This window comes from Delphinapterus leucas, chromosome 4 (genome assembly GCF_059928025.1).
Source record: "Delphinapterus leucas isolate spDelLeu-1000000601 "Yukka" chromosome 4, BTC_Dleu_Yukka2, whole genome shotgun sequence".
Taxonomy (NCBI): domain Eukaryota; kingdom Metazoa; phylum Chordata; class Mammalia; order Artiodactyla; family Monodontidae; genus Delphinapterus; species Delphinapterus leucas.
Window position 1 is genome coordinate 24,518,963 of NC_143132.1, and position 21,705 is coordinate 24,540,667.

Below are 21,705 nucleotides of genomic sequence, written 5' to 3' on the forward strand. Positions count from 1 at the left end.
GTTGTTGGCTGAATTCAGTTTCTTGTCATTGTAGGACTGAAGTCCCTGTTCCCTTTCTGGCTGTCAGCCAGGAACTGCTTTCTGTTTCTAGATGTCACCTGCATCCCTTTTCATGCGCTCCCTCCATTTTCAAACCAGCAATCGCCTGGTCCGTCTTTCATGTGCTTTGAATCCCTCTGACCTCATCTGTCAATAGTGAGAAAACTCTCTTCTTTTAAAGGGCTATGTGATTAGATTAGCACCACCTGAATAATTTCTCTTTTTTATGGTCAACTCCTCTGTAATCTTACCTACATCTGCAACATCTCTTTTACCATGTAATATAACATAATCATGGGACTAACACCTAGAGGTAAAGGTCATGGGGGACATCTTAAAATTCTGCTTAACACAGGAAAATCCTTTTTCAGACACATTTGATATTCAAATTCATTTACTAGCAGAATTACAAATTAGCCTTTTAAATATTTTTCCTCGTAAAACTATCAGATTTCCATTTCTCTAGGGATTTTCTCCAGTTTGCTGTTCAATGACACCAGTTAAGTTTTCTTCATTATTATTAAGAATTGCATATATATTAAAGAGATTGTCATTCATTACTTTTTCATCTCTTTGAAAAGACATAGCCTGACGTGGTAGATGAAAACTGACATCTTTAAAGGCACAAAAGTATTAAACATTTTTCCCACAAAGTTGTAGACACTCAAAGTACTATCAACAGGCATATCTTGTCACTCCTCAAAAATAAGAGCTGAACTAGTTAAAATTAATGTTGTAAAGAATACCTAATATAATAGAATCACTATAGAAGTGTTGAATATATCCAGGGCCCTATTTAGATAATTAATCTGTGTGCATTACACAGACTATAAAGCTTAGCAGAAGAATCCAATCCAGGGGGTGTCCAGTACAGACTTTCCCACAAAAACATTATTTAATAATAATGCCCAGGCCTTTAAAATAGGATACTGAAAATGCTCCAATTAAAGAGCATATTGTTTTACAGATGTTGCTCTGTCTAGAGCAAGATCCTACCGCAAAGGTTAATATCAAGAACAAAATGACGATAAATTCTTCAAAAAATACCAAACCCAAATCAATTAATTTGTGAGACATTGTATTAAAGTCTCTATTCTCTCTGTTTTGAAGCATGAATGAAGTAACTGAAGATCCAAGGCAGCTTAAGGAGTACTCAGTTTTCCCATGAAGATTTAGTCTTTTGTTTAGAAAGTATGAAGAAAAATAGCACTTACTATGATCTGAGGAACTTCTAAAATAATCACTAATACGGCTTTTGTAAATATAAGTAGCTAAGTTGGCCATCTGTACAATATCTAGAGGCCACCTACATGCCATGTCATGTGACTGCCTCAATGTTTAAGCCAGTGATGGGATGGTGAATCCCTCTTGGGCTTCAAATCTCACTGCCCAGCTCCTATTGATATCAGTCTAGCTTGCTGCAACCATTCTTTAAGACATACATGGATACTCTGAATTGGAATAAATATCAGGTCTTCTGTAGTCAAAGAGCCATAGGCTCTCCCATCCTCATACTGGTCATCCAGTGCCAGGTGCAGATGTTGAGACTACAGCCAGCCATATGTACTGCCTCCTCCCCGAGTGAATGCTAAAATGGTACCACATGAGTATGGTCTTGGGCTACAGTTGCCACCAGGACCCAGGTACCACCACTGAGGAGGCTCTGGGCACAGCTGACCATTACACTTTATTTAAAGAGCTGTAAAATTTAGAATGCAAGTAGATTTTGACACAAATTTGTCAGATCAGCATCTACACATGAGTCTGATACATAGCTTCATTTATGCTTCATTCTTGCTAAATATCGATTTCCTGTATTGATTTTAAGTCATAATTTTACTCAAGGTAACTACGTCAAAACTTTGACCTACTCATCTTACATGCTTCTTTACCCAAACAAGCAACTCCTCTTTCTACCCACCTTTTGTCTGTCAGGGACTTTGCTTCCTCCTGAACAGATAAAATATAGATACCATGAGGCTGAAAAAACAAAAAAAAAACCTCAGTAGTATAACCTTCCTTCCTTCAATAATTGCTGTTTCCTTGCCTATGTTCAGTTTTCCAGTCTATCCAAACCATGATTTATAATCATCATTTCATCAGCTTTTTTCACGTACTGCATTTAAGCAACCATTATTACCATTCCACTGAATGACTCATAAATGTGACCCCCATAAACCCACTGATTGCTTAATCAAATGGACACATGTTAATTCTTGTTTAATCTCTCTGAAGCGTTCTATATCACTGGCATGTCTTTTATATTGTGGTTCTCTCTCTTCTTTCTTTTTATTTATGATATCAGGGTTTTCACTCCAGTTTTTCTGAACATTGTTTCTCAAGTGTCTTCATTTAATCTCCTTTCTTTGACTGTCCTCTCATTATTGGCTCTTCCCAGAATCCCATTACCAAACTGTACCTCCTCAACTTCTCTATGAACACACTACACATCCACTCCTAATTGCCTGATTTCATGTATTGCATGTATTCTTATAATTGTCAAATCTAAAATTTATTTCAAACCACTTCTGTCAGTTCCAGACATACATTTCTCTGTCAGCCGTACATTTATTGGCCCCACCACTAGATTCTTCAGATATTCACATTCAACATGATCCAAAACAAAGGAACAAGAATAAACATACATTTCAACACTCAGATCTTTCTCTTCCAGGGGGAGAAAAAAATCAAAGAAATTAAGTGAGATCCTTAAAAGTGAATACCTAAAGAATTGAAATTTAAAAGTATTTCAACATTGAATAATTTGAGGAAAAAAATTACACTTGCATTTCTTTCAAGATAGATTTAATCACTGATAATGATTAAATCAGAAAATCTACAAACAGTGCTGCCATGGAAAGGAATAAAATATAGGAACATTCTTATATTAACAAGACATCATCAGTCATCACTGTGTCCCACTGAATTTTGATTCATTTGCTTCCAAGAGGAAACATTATAGTACAATAATATTGTCTGAGAACATTCATTGTAAGAAAAACTAATTTTAAAATAATGTTGTCTCATAAATACTTAGAAAAATGAAAAGTTTTTTAAAAGAAAAAAGAAGGCTTTTAATGAGGTTAATTAAATTGATTTGAAAGAGTAGAAAAGTTAGAGATGCTACAACCAGGAAATGTGTTGAAATATGAAAACAAGAAAACAATACCTAAGTTATTAGTGGCATTTAAACTTTGCTCTCCCAGAGTCAAAATATAATGGTTTCAGTCAGATCTCACTAAATGTGTAGGAATATTTCATACCTATGGAGAAAAGCTTTATTTCATTATTTTAATATTTTACAATGTAATTCTTTATAAAGCTTTAGTAAAATATACACAAAAGGCACATGAACATTTAGTTTAGCTTTTTCTCTAGAAGCAGTGGAACAAAATAAGGTTTCAGAGAGAAAGAGAAAGACATGATAAGTAAATAAATGGAAAACAGACATTGTTACTCTCTTCCTTGTAGTATGAAATCAGGACCAGATGAAGGGGAAGAAAAGGTGATTGTGGCTATGATCAGTGAAATGATGTCGTGTTTTTAATGTACTAGATAACCATATGCATCATCCATCTATCACTTATAGCAGTGACTTTCAAAGGAAAAGAGAAACAAAGTAAGCATTCAAAGACAAAGTGGAAACCATTCCTAGTTAGTCAAATGTCCTATTTCAGAATGTATCTAAGTGGTAAGACTACCTGTATTTATAAAATTATAATGCAACAATTATGCTTGACAAACAAATGTATCTTTCAATCAAATTAATCCAATACTCCACCTTTGAGGATTTTCTGTCAGGAATGTAAATGGAGATTTTACCTACGGATAAATAAGTGAATAAATTACCTTTGTTGAGTTTCTCTTTTTATAAATTATGAAAGAAGGATACTGAGACTAAAGAATCTGTCTACAGAGTGTAATAGAATTTAGGAGGAAAATAACTGTTTCTTCCTGCTGAGTAAACTTTAAATGGCCAGTCTGCTCAGATAAAAGAGCAGTACATATTTTGGCAATTATCTAAGAAACCACAAAAATTATACAGAAATCTCAGCATTTTAGATCTTGAAGGGGACTTAAAACTTTAGTCTGAATAAGTTATTTCAGGAATTAAGAAGCAGAAGACCTAAAGGGTCAAGCACAATCTGAAATACCCTAGAAATATTTTAAGATAGCATGCATTCTTGGATATGGCAACTAGTGCTATATTCTATATTTCTAGAGATTTTCAGTTTTCCTTTGAAATAAATTCAATAATTTCTACTTTGCACAGGAGTGAAAAACTTGAAAGTATGATCACTTATAATGCCATGGAAATGTTTAATTGCTATTTTTTAATGCAAATTAATTTTCTCATATGCTTAATTTAAGTATCATCCAATTTTCCTCTCTGTGGCCTTTTGCTTAAGGAGTAATTACATTGCTGACATTTTTAATTAAAACAGTGCTATCTATTTTAAAAAGCATTAAGCCTGCCATTGATTTTTCTTTTTTTTTTTTTTTTTTTTGCGGTATGCGGGCCTCTCACTGTTGTGGCCTCACCCTTTGCGGAGCACAGGCTCCGGACGCCCAGGCTCAGCGGCCATGGCTCACAGGCCCAGCCGCTCTGCGGCATGTGGGATCTTCCCGGACCGGGGCACGAACCCGTGTTCCCTGCATCGGCAGGCGGACTCTCAACCACTGCACCACCAGGGAAGCCCTGATTTTTAGATCCTGAATAAAATTTTGGTTGATGAATCAGGATATGTGTCTTAATACTCTATGAAGCCTATATGTATTAGCATACCATTTGAATTGAATATTCAGATAAAAATTCATTTATTAAAAGTCAATAGCATCATTAAAAATTAGGATCCTAATAAAATCAAACAGATTATATATATATATATGTATGTATATATGGTCCATTTTAATGAGGCTACATATCACTTAATTTAATTTATAGTTGGATATTAGAGATTTAACATTTTAGCAAACTTTAGAGCTCTGAAAAATAATCTGTGATTTAGTATATATTTATTAGATATATTTCGCAATTCTGGAGAATGTTTCAAACTCTTAATGAAGTGAAGCTGCGAGCCATTTATCCAATACATTGAGATTTTAGTAATGTTATACAGGATGCTTCTTTTTTTTTCTTTTTTTTAAATAATTTTTTAACTGAAGTATAGTTGATTTGCAATGTTGTGTTAGTTTCCGATAAAAAGCAAAGTGATTCAGTTATACATTTTTTTTCAGATTCTTCCCCCTTATAGGTTATTACAAAATATTCAGTATAGTTTCTTGTGCTATACAGTAAGTCTTTGTTGATTATCTATTTTATAGATAGTAGTATGTTTATGTTGATCCCAAACTCCTAATTTACCCCTCCTCCACTTACCCCTTTGGTAACCATAAGTTTGTTTTCTATGTCTGTGGGTCTATTTCTGTTTTATATATAAGTTCATTTGTATCTTTTTGTTGTTGTTACTGTTAGATTCCACATGTAAGCGATATCGTGTGATATCTGTCTTTCCCTGTCTGCCTTACTTCACTTAGTATGATAATCTCTAGGGCCATCCATGTTGCTGTAAATGGCATTATTTCATTCCTTTTTTATGGCTGAGTAATATTCTATTGTATAAATATACCATGTCTTCTTTATCATTCATCTGTGATGAACATTTAGGTTGCTTCCATGTCTTGACTGTTGTAAATAGTGCTGCAGTGAACATTGGGGTGCATGTATCTTTTCAAATTACAGTTTTCTCCAGATATATGCCAAGGAGTAGGATTGTAGAATCATGTGGTAACTCTAGTTTTAGTTTGTTAAGGAAGCTTCACACTGTTCTCCATAGTGGCTGTATCAATTTACATTCCCCCCAACTGTATAGGAAGGTTCCTTTTTCTCCACACCCTCTCAGTATTTATTTGTAGACTTTTTGATGATGGCCATTCTGACCAGTGTGAAGTAATACCTCATTGTAGTTTTGACTTGCATTTCTCTAATAATTAGTGATGTTGAGCATCTTTTCATGTGCCTTTTGGCCATCCGTATGTCTTCTTTGGATAAATGTTTATTTAGATCTTCTGCCCATTTTTTGATAGGGTTGTGAATGGACCTATGAATCCTGAAAGGTATTAATTTCAGTGGACAAAGGAATCTCAGTAATCTGTAAATGAGAACAAAGCAGAGATCTAGTCAAGTATGTAGCAAAAGATTCTTACCTAAATATTCCCCAAACCAAGGCTCTGAGACCTAGATGGAAGTGGCTCTTAATCTAATGCAGATGGATCTATATTACAAAGTGAGGGAGTGACTGAGATCAATCCATGGCAGTTCTGTATAACTTGACTTTGGTTTCAAGGATCATTCTACTCTTAATATCTTACACTGTGGACAAATGAAGTCGATATGCACATCTTAAGTGAATGGCATGAAGGGGAAGATACAGTTCTTATATTTACTGTATAGTAAAAAGGGGCTTTAAAACCAAAGATACCCATACAATATAATTTCTATGGCTACCTGCTTACTGCTTATATCCCTCCTAGTCTATTCTTCATTCTGTAATCTTCACATTCTGAAGTTAAATAGGCTTAAAGATTCATATGTATATATATATATATGACTCATATATATATATATATGATTATATCACTGGCATTTAATGATTAATTTAGTTTAAATGTTTCTTACTTAGAAATTATCTAGTGTAGTACATAATCAGACATACAATTTCTCAGAACTTAGACTCCATTCTCAAATTCAGATCTTGAATAAGTTTATCACATTTATGACACTTATGACTTCATTCCATCAGTGTTTACTTAACCCAACAATACAACACAGACTTAACTTTCCTCCCATAATTTCCTTTGATTTAAATTCCCTCCACTGTGAAGGAATTTGGTGTATTCCATACGTGGCCAGGGGCTAATTGTGATTTTTCCCACTATGCAAGATTATGGGTGGTAATATATGTTTTCAAAGGCTGCATTTTCTTCTCCAATTTGAGCCTCTTTCAGCTAATTCTCATGCTGAAATTCTCATTTTGCAGCTCTAGGCATTAAGCAGTGGGTGGAATTTAATGAAGAAAGCAGCTGATTTTATTAATGCAAATACAGCAGCTGCATCAAATTCCTATTTAGAAGATGTGATAGTTGGGAAGGGAGATGGTCAGAGCCTTTCTTATTGCCTCATGACTACTTTTCATATTGAGAGAACACAAAAAATTCTGCCCAATTAGGGAATATTTAGAAGTCACAATGATGAGGTGAAACAAGAAACTAAAAGGTGAGGAAAAAATGTTGAATATACCAGCCATAAATCAACATTTGGGCAAAAGCTGCATTTGTCAATTATTGGCCTTACTAAGGAATAACATTCCTTGGCAATTAATAAAATATCTGGAATTAAGATGAAATAAAACTCTCTTTGATATCCATACTGTCTAGCTAAGGAAATAATTCATTTCTAATTTTTAAATTAATTTAAATATTTTTTGAAGCATTTTAACAATAAAAGTATTTTCATTTTAGCCATTATTATCTCACTTTGTAGGTTTAAATTTGAATGATTCACTCCATGTAGAGTGCATTTTGAATCTGAATCATGAGGTATATAAATACAGATTTGTGTACATATGGAAAATGTTCTCTGTATTACGTTGAACATTTTCCCTGGGCATAAAAAATGTGAGACCAGAGAAATTAATTTAATTTTCTCTACTTATATAAGTATACAAAAATATTCAATCACTAAACACTAAAGCTCAAGGAATTTAAATAAAGAATAGTGTAATATTTTTGTGTTTTATTTGTATTTAATAACTTTATTGAACTTCCAAATACTGTTTGTGTAAATGTAAATTGGTAAAATCTTTCTCTCAAAACATAGCAAAATGAGTCAAAGACAAAAACAGGCAATATAAACTTTGATTTGCTCCAGATACACACTCTAGAAATAATTTGACAAATGTCAAAAGAAAATGGTACAAGAAAGTTTATTGTAGCTTTCCTTATATTTGGAAGTATGTAATAGATAATGGACAGATAAAAAAGATAATTTCAGGTAGGGTTGAGTATTGTAAAGGAAGTAAAATATAAAATAGTATTATAGTTGAGCATGATGGGAAGAGGCTAATTTAAGTAAGGTGCTTGGGGAAGGCTTCTCTGTGGAAGTGACATTTGATTTGATACTTAAATGATAAGGAGTAGTTTACCAATGCAATAGCTGTAGACAGAGTGTGAGCAAGTGATAAAGAACTGAGATGAAAATAAGCTTGGCATTTTCAAAGATAAGAGAAATGATCAATGTGTGCTAGGCAAGTACAAAACTAGGAAGAAATTGGGCGGGGGATCATAATCTTGGGTGATAGATGCCATGATAGGAAAACCTGAAAATGGGAATCTATTTTTAATAGATATGTAGTTCCTGTTGGAACTTCTGGAATTAAAAAGCCAGAATAGCATTCTGGAATCAGATAATATAACGTTTTAAGCCATAGGAAGGTTTATAGATTTATTTAAATGTGCACAGAAGCCACTAGAAAGGTTGGAGAAGCACCACACCATTATATTTTAAAGAACCATATGCCTTCTTCTGTTGGGAGAATGTACTCTGATGTGGGGACAAGTTAAGGTCTGAAGCAGTGAAATCCATTAGAAGCTTATATAGTAATATAACTTCTATTATTATATTTATGACCTTCAGAATACACTTAATTCATTTATTCATGTTCATATTGTATTCTGAAGATCATAACAACTGTAACAGTTCCACTGCAACGACTAGCAAAGCTAATTCCGTTGCAAAAATTATAATTTTAAACACACTAAAGAGCAGTGGAAGCAACAATGAATCAAATCGGAATTCCAGAGATGGGGGACTCTCCTTATGTGTTAGCTGAGTATCCCATCATTGGCTATATTCTTTTGATGATATTTGCCGATTATAAGCTGGGACCAAGGAGGGGCTTGGCTCTGGGTCAGACTTAGGCCATGCTGAGGAACTCCACTGGAAGTAAGAAAAGCTGTAAGTCTTCTGGAACTTTACAGAGTTGATACAGGAAACAGACAATGTGAGAATACCCCAATAGAGCCAGTTTTCTGCAATGGACAAATTCTGAATCTCAATCTGCTGGCAGGTGGCTTGTTTACTACTAAACTGAGTAATATCTCCTGTGATTGAGTTATACTTAGGACAGATCTACTAAAGAAATGGAGCCTGTCTCAAAACACAGTTATTTTTTTCCTCAACATATCTGCAAGATTTAAAAACAGGAGGAGGCAAACATCTGGAGAGCTAAACTTAAAATTTCTGCAGGTCAGAATCTCCCAGGTTTTCAGGGCTGAGGAAAAAGAGATCTGACAGGCTCCCAGTCCAGAGATTAAAATGTCCCAATAACATGCCCCAAGAACAGACAGACCGGAGGTAGATTGAATCTTATGTAGACTGGAGCCCAGAGGCGACCCAATTCAGTCCCAAATTCGAGATCAGCTCTTCACCCTATCTTCCTAGAGAAGAAAGGAAAATGCTCTTTGGCAGAAAGAAACCTGCTGAAGGCTCCATGGTTCTTTAAAAAAATAACCAGACAGGCAATAAGTAAGTAAAAGGTGACACAAATGATAACTATGTAATGAGATGAGTATGTTAATTAGCTTTATTATAGTAATTATTTCACAAGTTATACATATACCAAAATGTCACATTGTACACTGTAAATATATGCACTCTTATTGTCAATTTTACATCAGTAAACCTGAGAAAAAAATTTTTAAAGAAATAAAAATGCATTCAATTGTGTTAAAAGCTAGAGAGAGATCACTAAGATGAGAAGTATATTGGTTCCGAAAAGGTATAAACCCTAGGAATTGGATCAATCTGCTAACCAACTTGGATCAAAACAATACAGTCAGTTTTTGACTCATGCAAAGCCCTGTCTGCAAGATCACATAATTCTCCAGGACACCTATCCTGCATGCAGTGACTCGGTGAACATGGTGACCTTAATACTGTGGCTTTGTATTCTCAACACAGTGCCTCCCCCTTGAGGAAGCAGACCAGAGTATCATGGAAGTGTCCCCAATGCCTCAGCTCCAGAACATCACACATCATGCATATTGGCCAGACCAGTCATACACAGACTTTCACATAGGACCGGGAGAAAAAGGAGATCTGGATATTGGTAAGAAGTGGATATTGGTCTTCCTCAGAGACAGAGAAGGAAAACTTTGATGTATCAATTATTGAGATGTAATGCTAGGAAAAACATCTTCTCTACAGTTATTCAAATAACTAATGGATTGAGTCCTGGGAAAAATCATGAATTTATTTTTTCAATATTTAGTGTTACATTCCAAATTCTTCTATTTTTACTATGAACCTGTATAGCTCATACTTTAAGGCATATAGTAAATATAAAATACTAATTAAAAAGGAGGAATTTAAGCACATGTTTTATCACAGGGAATACGTGAGGAAATACTGGGTCAGAATGAGGCAGGCAGTTTACAGACATAGATTATAATGTTCCTTGCAATTTCTAAGGTTTCAGATTTAAGGCACCACACCTCTAAACTCTTGAGGCCTTAACATTTATGTCTTTCACCTTAGACATGCAAACATAAAATTCTCTTACACTTTTCAGATCCAGTCACATACATGATAGAAAACAAAAACAATCACTTTTTAGAAAACGGGTAAAAATGAAAAATATGTGTACCAGTTTGCATTCCTACCAGCAGTGTACAAGGATTCCCCTTTCTCCACATTCTGGTCAACATTTAAGTCTTCTCTTTTTGATAACACTCATCCTAACAGATGTGCGATATCTTATTGTCGTTTTGATTTGCATTTCCATCTTCATCCAGGAGCCCTGTTGATTCGTATTTGTATCCCCAGATCCATTTATCCATCTATGCTGGAGAACTGCATGAGGATATTTAATTGGCTTCCCCAAATTAACATGTGTAAAACAGAACTAATATTCTTTTCTCCTCACTCCAGCTCATTCCAGGAAACAGATTCTGGATTCATATTTTTATTTTAATTTAACCAACAGTACAAATATTCAAAAATTCTCAAATCCATCTTACTTGTCCCTATGTATTTATTATGGACCACTTATGAATCATCAATTCCTGACTCTTTTGTCTTCTATATTGATGACTTTTTTTGCTTACTTCTCTCCATCTCTGTGGCCAACAGCCTACTTCAAGTTTTCACCTTGTTTTAAGTAGGTTTCTGTAATAGCTACCAAACTTATTTTCTTGTCTCCATTCTTAAACTCATTTGATTCATCATTCAAAGGAGTCAGCATTCTTATTCTTAAAATGCAAATCAGCTTATTCATTCTAGTGTTTTAAAACTTTCACTGGGGGTTCTATTGCAAATGGAATAAAACCACAGTTGTTACTTGGATTAGAAAAGTCTGCATGATCTCTCTCCTTCTTGCTCTGCAACACTGGTCTCTCTAGTGGGATATAAACATCAAAAGGGAACAAAGATAATCCATCAAGAGCTGGAAGAAAAAGATTAAACTTCTATATTTTTTCTAGAATTGAGAAATATATTAAACTTAGTATCACATATTTAATGTACAAGTTCTGTTGTCTCCTTTACTTGGTCTATATGTCAGACAAGTTCTCAGGAGAAAGAGTAAGGGTTTCAAATGCACAGAAATTAACAATTATTCCCACATTTATTCTTTTCTTTTAGAGTGTTCTGGTATTTTGTAATTTATCTGTGCCTGATTTACAAATTATGCCATTTAACTAAACTTACTTTTATAATGTACAAAACTCACTTAAAAGTTTTCTGTCAACCCCCTCCCTCACATTCAAGGAATTACCATTAATGTCATTATACTTGAAAAAAAATGTAGCATTCATATTTCCCCTGCTCTGATGTAAGATATAAGTTTTATTATGAAATGCAATGGAAATTGAATCAGGTAGAAGAAAAGTTAGGCAAATAAAATACTTCAAATGCCATTTTTAATTTTTATTAATTTAAATATATTAACCTGCATATTTACCCTAAATGTGTGATGCCTACAGATATTAACAAATGACAGTGTGCACAAAGAAGCAGCATAGATTTCTAATCTGTTCAACCATTTTCCAAATGAGGTTCAGTATGTTTTAAACCCATATTTTAGAACATAAAAATGCAACATTCTCTGATTTATTTGTGAGAGTTACTGAGTGTCCAAAGAGAAGATAAAAGAATAGAGCTGTTCTTTTAAAAAGGCAAGTTTGGAGGGTGGAATTGAAAATATGTACCCATGAATTTAAACCTAGCTGAGAATACTGTTCTTCAGTCTGATATTATTACAATAATATTTTCAGTGAGAGAGAAAAAAAACAGTATTGTTGTTTCACTGATAAATTCAAAAATGTTTTTCTTCACCTTAATCTCATTGTTTTAACATTTTATGTCTGGTGTATTTTGATAACATATACTATTAGTGCTTGTATTTAGACAATGACTTAGTGTAAGTAAGTAAATGTTTATGTACTATAAATGAATATTCAGTACTTTTAAAAGATGAGCTGTGCATTCAGAAAAGTGTGAAGACCACTACTCAATCCATGTTTTTTCTCCTCTCCTTGTTTGTATTTTAACACAGTCCTCTGTTATTTGTACCTATTCCTTGCTACTTCAGACCCTTTTCTCACACTGTTCTTCTTTATGGAAGCCTAATTTTAATTTTCCACTGAGAACATTAGCCAGAAAGACAGTATATCTGAATGTTTGTTAAAACAAGACCCCTAGTACCTAGCACACTGCTTAGCACATATTGACAGTAGCTAGATTTTTCTTGAATGAATGAACTTTTGTTTAAAGTTGTATTTTCCTGGTTTTGCATATGAAGACAAAAGAATAGTGGTGCTTTAAAAGATTGAGGCACATAAACTTTCCAGTTAATTCATTAGCAGAGACATTTAATATTTCTATAGTGCTTTTCATACATTACCTAATTAATATTCAAGCAGTCTTAAGGGTACTTTTGGGAAGTGCCATTTAAAGAAAACAGAAAAAGAGATGTTAACATTTGGCAAGGTTTCAAGAATTGGTCCATAACAGAGCTCTTTCTAAAGAACTTAGACTTGAAGTTTCTTATTCCTGTGACTGGAACTAAAAGTTAAATGATTCAATTCCATGAAGAAGGAAGAAACTGACTCATAAAAGTGTAGAGCTTCAAGGATCTTTACAGGTCATCTCACCAATCGCCCTTTTTCTAAAATACAACTGAAATCAAATGTCCTCATCTCTGGAACTAAATTTGAATATGTCCTTGGAGAACAATGCTAGGAGTTTTCATATGAACTCTAAAATAGAACTGAACTTGTATTTCAGATAACTATTTTTCCAGAGAATAGTTTTCAATAATTTTCTAGGTAAATAGTCCATTATAATGCAATAATCCATTATCTATACTTAAATACAATGGTCATTTTTCTATTTCTATTAAAATTGCTCTTATCATAATTCTAGGTTAAGAAAGTCTCAAGACCACTAGTTCCATTTACTTAATAGTATCAGCATAGTCTAGCTACTTCATCTGATTCAACCAATTCTTACCTGGTTTTATATTTCCTAATTTCTATGAGAATGAAAAAGTGAGAGCATTCCTTACAGAGGAAACCTAGTGGGTAATAATCCTATAACAGAAGAAATAAAAATTCCTTCGGGGGCTTCCCTGGTGGCGCAGTGGTTGAGAGTCCGCCTGCCGATGCAGGGGACACGGGTTCGTGCCCCGGTCCGGGAAGATCCCACATGCCGCGGAGCGGCTGGGCCCGTGAGCCATGGCCGCTGAGCCTGCGCGTCCGGAGCCTGTGCTCCGCAACGGGAGAGGCCACAGCAGTGAGAGGCCCGTGTACCGCAAAAAAAAAAAAAAAAAAATTCCTTCGGGAAATGTGATAAAAGGGTTTGCTATTATAAGGAGCTTTGCTCTTTACTGGATTATAGGGAGCAAAAGGTAGAGAAACATAGAATCATGTGGCAGAGGTGGGCAAGAATTAGATCACTTGAAATTGGAGACTGTGTTAAAGCTATTTATCCTAAAAAGTGGGAAACCATTTTGTGCTTTTAAAAATATGCACCCTTGATGAAACATAGATAATACACTAGGAGAAGCTAACAGTAATTGAGAGGAAATCAACTAGGAATCTGGTGTGTAATTTAAACAAAGAGATGGTGATACTTGGAATGGTAGTAATAAATACTGAGAAAAATGGATGTCCTGAGGGATATATAAGACATAATATTGACAGGACATGATGAGAGATAAACTTGGGTGTTAAAGTTGGAGAGGTATCAAAAATGAATATCAAGTTCTGAATTATGCAACAGGATGATCGTTGGTGGATTTCCATAGAATATTTCTCAATTTTCCATAGCCTTGATTCCCACAACCTTGATAGCGTCAATACATTATTAATGATAATAATAATAAGAGGTGCCTACCTATATATTATAATGAGAACATAATCAAGACATACAGTTTGGGTAAATAATTGTTTTATTTTATGATAAGCTTAATGTGGTATTAAAAAATAAATGAATATATATGTTAAAGCTTGCAATAGATATATAGCTGCTTTAACACTAACAATGAGGTTTTGAAGCTCAAATATACCCCTAAAATATAAATAATTACTATTAATAATGATGGAATGTTATATTTACAGGAAGAGATTGCTGTATATTGAATGTGTCTCCCCAAAATTCATATCTTGAAACCTAACTCCAAATAGGATGTTATTTGGAAGTGGGGACTTTGTCAGGTGATTAGGTCATAAGGTTGGAGCCCTGATGATTAGGATTAATGCCCTTCGGAAGGAGGCCCCAGAGCGTTCCCTCATCCCTCCTTCCATGTGAGGACACAGCAAAAAGTTGCAATCTAGGAACCAGGAAGCAGGCCCTCACCATACACCAAATCTGCAAGGGCCTGATCTTGGATTTTCCAGCTTCCTGAACTGTGAGAAATAAATTTCTTTGTTTATAAACCACTTAGTCTGTGGTATTCTGTTTTAGCAGTACGAACGGACTAAGAGATAAAAAGAGGCATGTAATCCAGAGTCATCACTTCCTTTTCAACAAAATTAATAATCTAATAATTACTACTCACAAAGATTAGAAATATTTTCAGACCCTAAAGCAGAAAAGAAAGTGCTAAGTCTTTATCACCTCACTTAGTAATCCTCTCAAATTATACTAGAACATCCTTAAAATTAAGGAGGCCTATAGAAACTCCAGATTCAGGAATAATAAGTGCTCTGAGACATAAGGAAATTTCTCCATTTCCAGACAAAAACAAACAGATAATAAAATAAAGACATTGAGATGGTTTTTCATCACAAGGACAAATTATAAACATGCTTTAAATCATCCTTGAGATGTTAGTTAACTGATCCTTTGTTCATCTGCATTGCTTGTATTCTTCATGCACACCAGTATTTTGACATCCCCAACTAAACAACACATCCAGATTTGATCACATTTGAATACTAAAAAACAAAGATTACTATATTCTCCCAAATTCAACCAAAATATCCATCATTGAAATTAACCCACTTTGCTATTGACTAGTCTTGACTATTCTAATATCTAGATAATAAATTATTAAGTTTAAGTAGCTGTTTGTAATAAATTCATACTTCAATTCTCCCCTTATGGGAGAGATTGACAATATATAGTCAATATCAAACTTTATTTCTCAAGAAATGTTAGAGAAATATGGAACAACAGTTGGATCTAAATCTTTCTAATGCACGACTTGTTCTAAAAACAGACTTAGAAGCACTGTCTGTTAAAAAATAGTTTTCAGTAACAGTTTAAAAAAATTAGTACAATTGGAATATTCCAGCAATGTTTGTTTTTATTTGCCAAGATGTCTGCCTCCCGTTTTACATTTTATTTTGTTCTTCAACTTAATTAACATTTTGTATAATTATGCAATTTCAAACATTCCTCTTAGCTAATATAGCATATGATCACACAGATATGACCAAAGGCTTTATATCTTTCAGAACCATACTTACTGAGCTAGTAAAAAAATGTATTCTCATTTTTGATAAAGGACAAAATATAATTATACTGAGGCATATTCTCCTTAGTTTATTCTCCCAAAGGGTAGTATTACAAACAGGTTATAAACCTATGGAGGACTCCTAGAGGCTGAATTAATTTACATAAAATAGGAAATGGAAAAAAAAGAAAACGTTCTTCTGGGTAATGGCACAGGCAAAAAAAATTAAATTGAGGGCTCTGATTTTTTGCCCTCCGATATGGAATCTCCAGGCTCCCCTTTCCTTTGGTATAGTGACCAGTGATGTCTGGGATTGTGGCTGTTCTGTTAGCCTGATTCCCTCAGTGACTATCAAGAGTTGGAGTGTCACAAAAAATGTAGAATACCCAGTGAAATTTGATTTTCAGATTAAAATAATAACAAAATTAGTATAAGTATATCCCAAATATTACATGGGACATACTTGTGTTAAAAAGGTATCTCTTGTTTTTCTGATATTTAAATTTAACTGAATGACTTTTATTTTTATCTACTATATCTCTGGCCATTGTATCAAGCCTCCCTGACACACATAACAATACATGTAACGAGCAAAAAACAAATTACTTATTTAAATCAAATATTATTACGGTAAAGCCTGGCTAATTTAGATTGCTACATCTACCTAAAGTCAAACATCAGTTTGTGCCAGAAAAGAAGTAATTGTACTCAAACAGATTATAAAGTGTTTAGGTATATAAATTATAGATTTTAGATATATAGACTATAGGATATTTAAATTTATATTCTTGACTCTTCCTCTAAATTACAAGGTCCAATATGCTTCACATTTAGTTAACAGAATCATCCTAATTTCTGTCTATGTAACATTCAATTGCTCCAGCAGAATAATTGACAATTAAGCGTTATTATTTATTTTAAATTTTTTACTGTATGCAAATTTCAGTTTATCATATGTTATGCAGCACTGAAATTTATATTTCTAGCATTGGCTATGCATTAACAAACATGTTTTTAAATTAATATTATCTAAGTCACCAACAAATGGCTGTCCAGTACAGAACTCAGTGCACTGTAGCCAACTTTGAAGAAAACCCACCAAATGACAGTACTGAAAAGCAATGCTGGAGATATCTACATGATTATTTTGAAAGCCTACAAGGAGACAGATGTTGAATGCACAGAATCACTTTTGCATCTTACTGAATCTTACTGTGTCTGGATATTCACATTTTCTATATAACCACAGGCAATCATTCCTTAAAAAGGTAAAAAAAGAATGAAGAAGTAGTTTAAGAGAAAACTTTTGTATACTCTGCATGATTTTGCTGTCTGTTTTTACATGAGGGTAATAAGTATGCATCTTTGAAATTGTAGCAAGGCAGGATATTTAAAACTAGTTCATTTTAAGCTCAGAAAAATTCCATTTGAAAAAGAGGCAGACACAGTTTTTCAGTTAGCATACACATAGGCTCTTGCATCGGCTTTGAAATATATCTCGTAGTAACTGGGACTTGCGCTGACTGATAAAATAGAAATCTTACCTCTAACTTGAAAAAAATACTTACTACTCCACAGGTTTTCAACATTGCTTTAAAAAACTTGTAATAGTTGATCAAAGAGGGGAAAAAAAGGAAGGTAGTTGAACACTAGGATATAAAGAAAACTATATATTATAAAGTCTTCAAAAATAGCTATGTTGCCAGTATAAAATTCTATTTTTTTTCTTTACAAGATATGGACTAAAAGTTTATGATAGGATATTTGCAAGCTTTCATCATGTTGCTCAGAAAGCAAGGAGGATTTAAAATGAAATCAGCAATATTTCAACTGTTTCTTTTTTTGAAAATTTACCATTGTAACTTTTTTTAATTTAAAAAATTTTAAACTTTAATCATTTGTTCAGCAAAAATGTCATACTACACGAGGCACAGTTCTAAGTGTGGGTTTTGAAACAGCTAAATTACAGAAATGAAACACTTTATGTAGTTTTCATTCTAGTGGAGGAACATAGAAAATAAACAAAGTACAGATCTTTGTCAACTTATGATGGGGTTACATCCCAATAACCCCAACTTATTTACAATAAGTTGAAAATATTGTAAGTCAAAAAGGCATTTAATACACCTAACATACAGAGCATCATAGCTTAGCCTAGCCTATCTTAAATGTGCTCAGAACACTTACATTAGTCTACAGTTGGGCAGAATCATCTAAGACAAAGCCTACTTTATAATAGTGTTGAATATTTCATTTATTTTATTAAATATTCTACTGAAAGTGAAACACAGAATGGTTGTTGGGTATAGAAGTTTCCTTTACCCAAGACACATGTAGAAAATTATTTCAGATTCTTGTAGGAAGACTAGAGAAACATTTTGTGTATTTTACCTTGAAAAGCCCATTCTTTGTGATAGGCTGTTGGCCTATGAATAGACTCATGTCTGAGAGTTATTGACAAGCTAGGGGCATATATCATAGTAAAGCAAGTAAGCATCTAGTCAACATTCATGTTATTTTTAACCATTAAATCTGGTATAACCATAACAGTAAAAACAGGGAATGATCCTGGAATGTTCAGAGGAATGGTCCAACAAGGATCTTTGACCACTCATTCCTGGTATCGAATACTATACAGGAGAAATTCAGTCTTTAATAACCTAATTATGGGACTGGTACCCCTTCACCTCTGCTGTTATATTTTGAATAAAAGCCAACCATTAGGCTCAGCCCACATTCAAGGGAAAGGAATTACAAAAGGCATGAATACTAGAAAGCAGCAATCAATGGGGACATCTTATATGTTTACTTAGCATACATATATATATATATATATATATATATTTTTTTTTTTTTTTTTTTTTTTTTTTGCGGTACGCGGGCCTCTCACTGTTGTGGCCTCTCCCGTTGCAGAGCTCAGGCTCCGGACGCGCATGCTCAGCAGCCATGGCTCGTGGGCCTAGCCGCTCTGCGCATGTGGGATCCTCCCGGACCGGGGCACGAACCCGTGTCCCTTGCATCGGCAGGCGGACTCTCAACCACTGCACCACCAGGGAAGCTCTACTTAGCATATATTTTTGAGAAGGAATTTTAGTACAAGATTAGTGTCATTTAAAGTTATATGTATGGGAAGATACATTTGTATGTTTAATTTAGGACTAATCTTATTAAAAGAGATTATACATGACTATTTACATGACTTAAGAAACATAATTGTATTTTTCAAAAATTTTTATTGGAGTATAGTTGATTTACAATTTGTGTTAGTTTCAGGTGTACAGCAAAGTGAATCAGTTATACATATACATATATCCACTCTTTTAATGGCCCCTATAGGCATTACAGAGTATTGAGTAGTTTCCTGTGCTATACAGTAGGTCCTTATTAGTTATCTATTTTATGTTTACTAGTGTGTATATGTCAATCCCAATCTCCCAATTTATCCCTCCCCCCTTACCCCGCGGTAACCATAAGTTTGTTATCTACATCTGTAACTCTATTTCCGTTTTGTAGACTAGTTCATTTGTACCTTTTTTTTAGATTCCACATATAAGTGATATCATATGATGTAACTGTATATTTAAAGGAGGTGAAGAATTTAAAATTTGGAAAGGGATGGCTCACTGATTTTCTGTGTCACCTTTAGGTTAAAAATATCTATTCTCCGTATTCTTCATGTCTTTAAAATATTCATATCAATGGGGATCAAACTACTAATGCAAATTAAAATAAGTTGTCAGTAAAGTTAAAGTTTAGATTGTACATAATATTATTTTGATGAGAGCTGAGGAATACCTGCTTTGCTAATCAACACTTCTCACGGTAGGTGCATGATAAATAAATAAATAAGGAATCCAGGAATCCTATTATATTAATTAAGTCCATGTTAAATGACCTTCAATGCAGACCCCTGATAAAGTTGATTTATGAGAGGCAAGGCAGAGGTCAATAAGGAAAGAGACAAAGTGAAAATACGAGAGAGGAGTCAAAAGAATAATGAGGTAATTTCACAGCATTTTACTTTTTTGCCAATATTTTTTTGATAATAATAGCATGGATAGAAATTTTTCATATAAAAGATAAAATGAAAGATATCTTTGGGGAAAACATTAGTAGTTTGAAGCAAGATTATTAGTGAAAATGAGAATATCAGACTGACAAAAGAAAAGCCTCAGGAACTATTCATATAGACTTGGATAATTGTTTTGATTCCTTTAAAAAAGTTTTGCAAAGCACTGTCTAAAAGACATTAAATTAAGTAGGAAAAGACATTCATCATTCAGAACAAATGGAACAGGAATTGGAAACATATTATATTCTCTCCTTAATTGAGAGTAAAAATACATCTTGGCAATGAATATTTCAGTTGAAATAAAACTTTTTAGAACTTCTATTTGAATAGAAGATGAAGCTAAATAACCAATTCAGCTAGAGTAAAAGTATCAATAACCTTATTTGTTTCCTTTGACAAGAGAATCTTAAAAAAAATTATTCAAACTCAGGAATGGACAAAAAGATGTAATAGAAATGTCTTGTCTGGCTTACTTTTCTGTGATCAGTAATTTTGAAATATTAGGTAATTAAAATACGGAGCTTTCAAAAGCCAATCAAATGTTAGATCACATCATTTTTTAGATTGCTAAATAAGAGATTAAGAGGAATTAGTTTCTTGATGATTGTCTGCCTTTTCTCTACACTGTCAATAGCCTAAATCCTAGGCAAACCTGTAAAGTATTTGAGGCTGCATTCTGGAATACTTCTAGAAGCAGAGGTGGTAAGGAACTGCATAATTAAGGAAAGAGAGGAGCTTTGTTTTATACTGGAACATCTGTAATGAGATTAAGGCAAAACCGAGAGATGAAATTGTAGCAGGGAGGAAAGCCGAGATTATAAATCTGAAAAGACAAGATTGTGGAATGGGTAATGATTTAGCAATATAATCTATGAGAGAGTAAGTTTCCAGAAGAATTACAATTTTGAGTGAAGAGCAAGGTTACAAAAAGAAGCAATAGGATGGTTGAGCAAGCTAAATCTCAAATATTACTTTTTCAGTTATAAATATCGTTTAACAGAGAACTATCTGTAAGGTCATAGCACGGTCATCGTGGGGGATTTTTTGCACATACTATTAGAATTTGATAGAAAAAGATACAGAAGTTTTGACAATGAAGTCAACAATTGCTCACATGTATATGTTTGTGTTTGGGTGTGTGCAGAAGCCTGTTCTCTAAAATTAGATAATTCCCATATTGTCAAGCATGCATTTAAAAAAAGTATAAAAACTCACTGTATACCAGAGCAATAGAGTTTCCAAATACCAATAAATTGATACAATACATTATCACACCTTTTACCACAAAGCAATAAAATGATAAATTAGAATGCAATTGTAAATCAAAATCTTCCCTTTAGTTGGAAATTTAAATTGAAAAAAGAAAACCACTTTTCTAAAATATTCATTAATCAAAGAAAAAATATTTATTGCATGAAATACTTACAGTTGAAAATCCAAAAATAAAACATATCAATGCTTATAGGTGAAGCAGTTGTCATACCATGAGGAGCAATTCTAATTTTAAATGCATATATTAAGAATGAGGATATTTGACAATTAATATGCAAATTTAGAAAAGAAATGACAAGGAAA

The 21,705-nt window shown here is 33.6% G+C and overlaps 1 pseudogene; it reads right to left on the bottom strand.

The window, feature by feature from the left end:
* Positions 1-380: 380 nt before the first annotated feature.
* Positions 381-2,686, bottom strand: LOC111174923 (magnesium transporter NIPA2 pseudogene; annotated as a pseudogene).
* Positions 2,687-21,705: the final 19,019 nt, after the last annotated feature.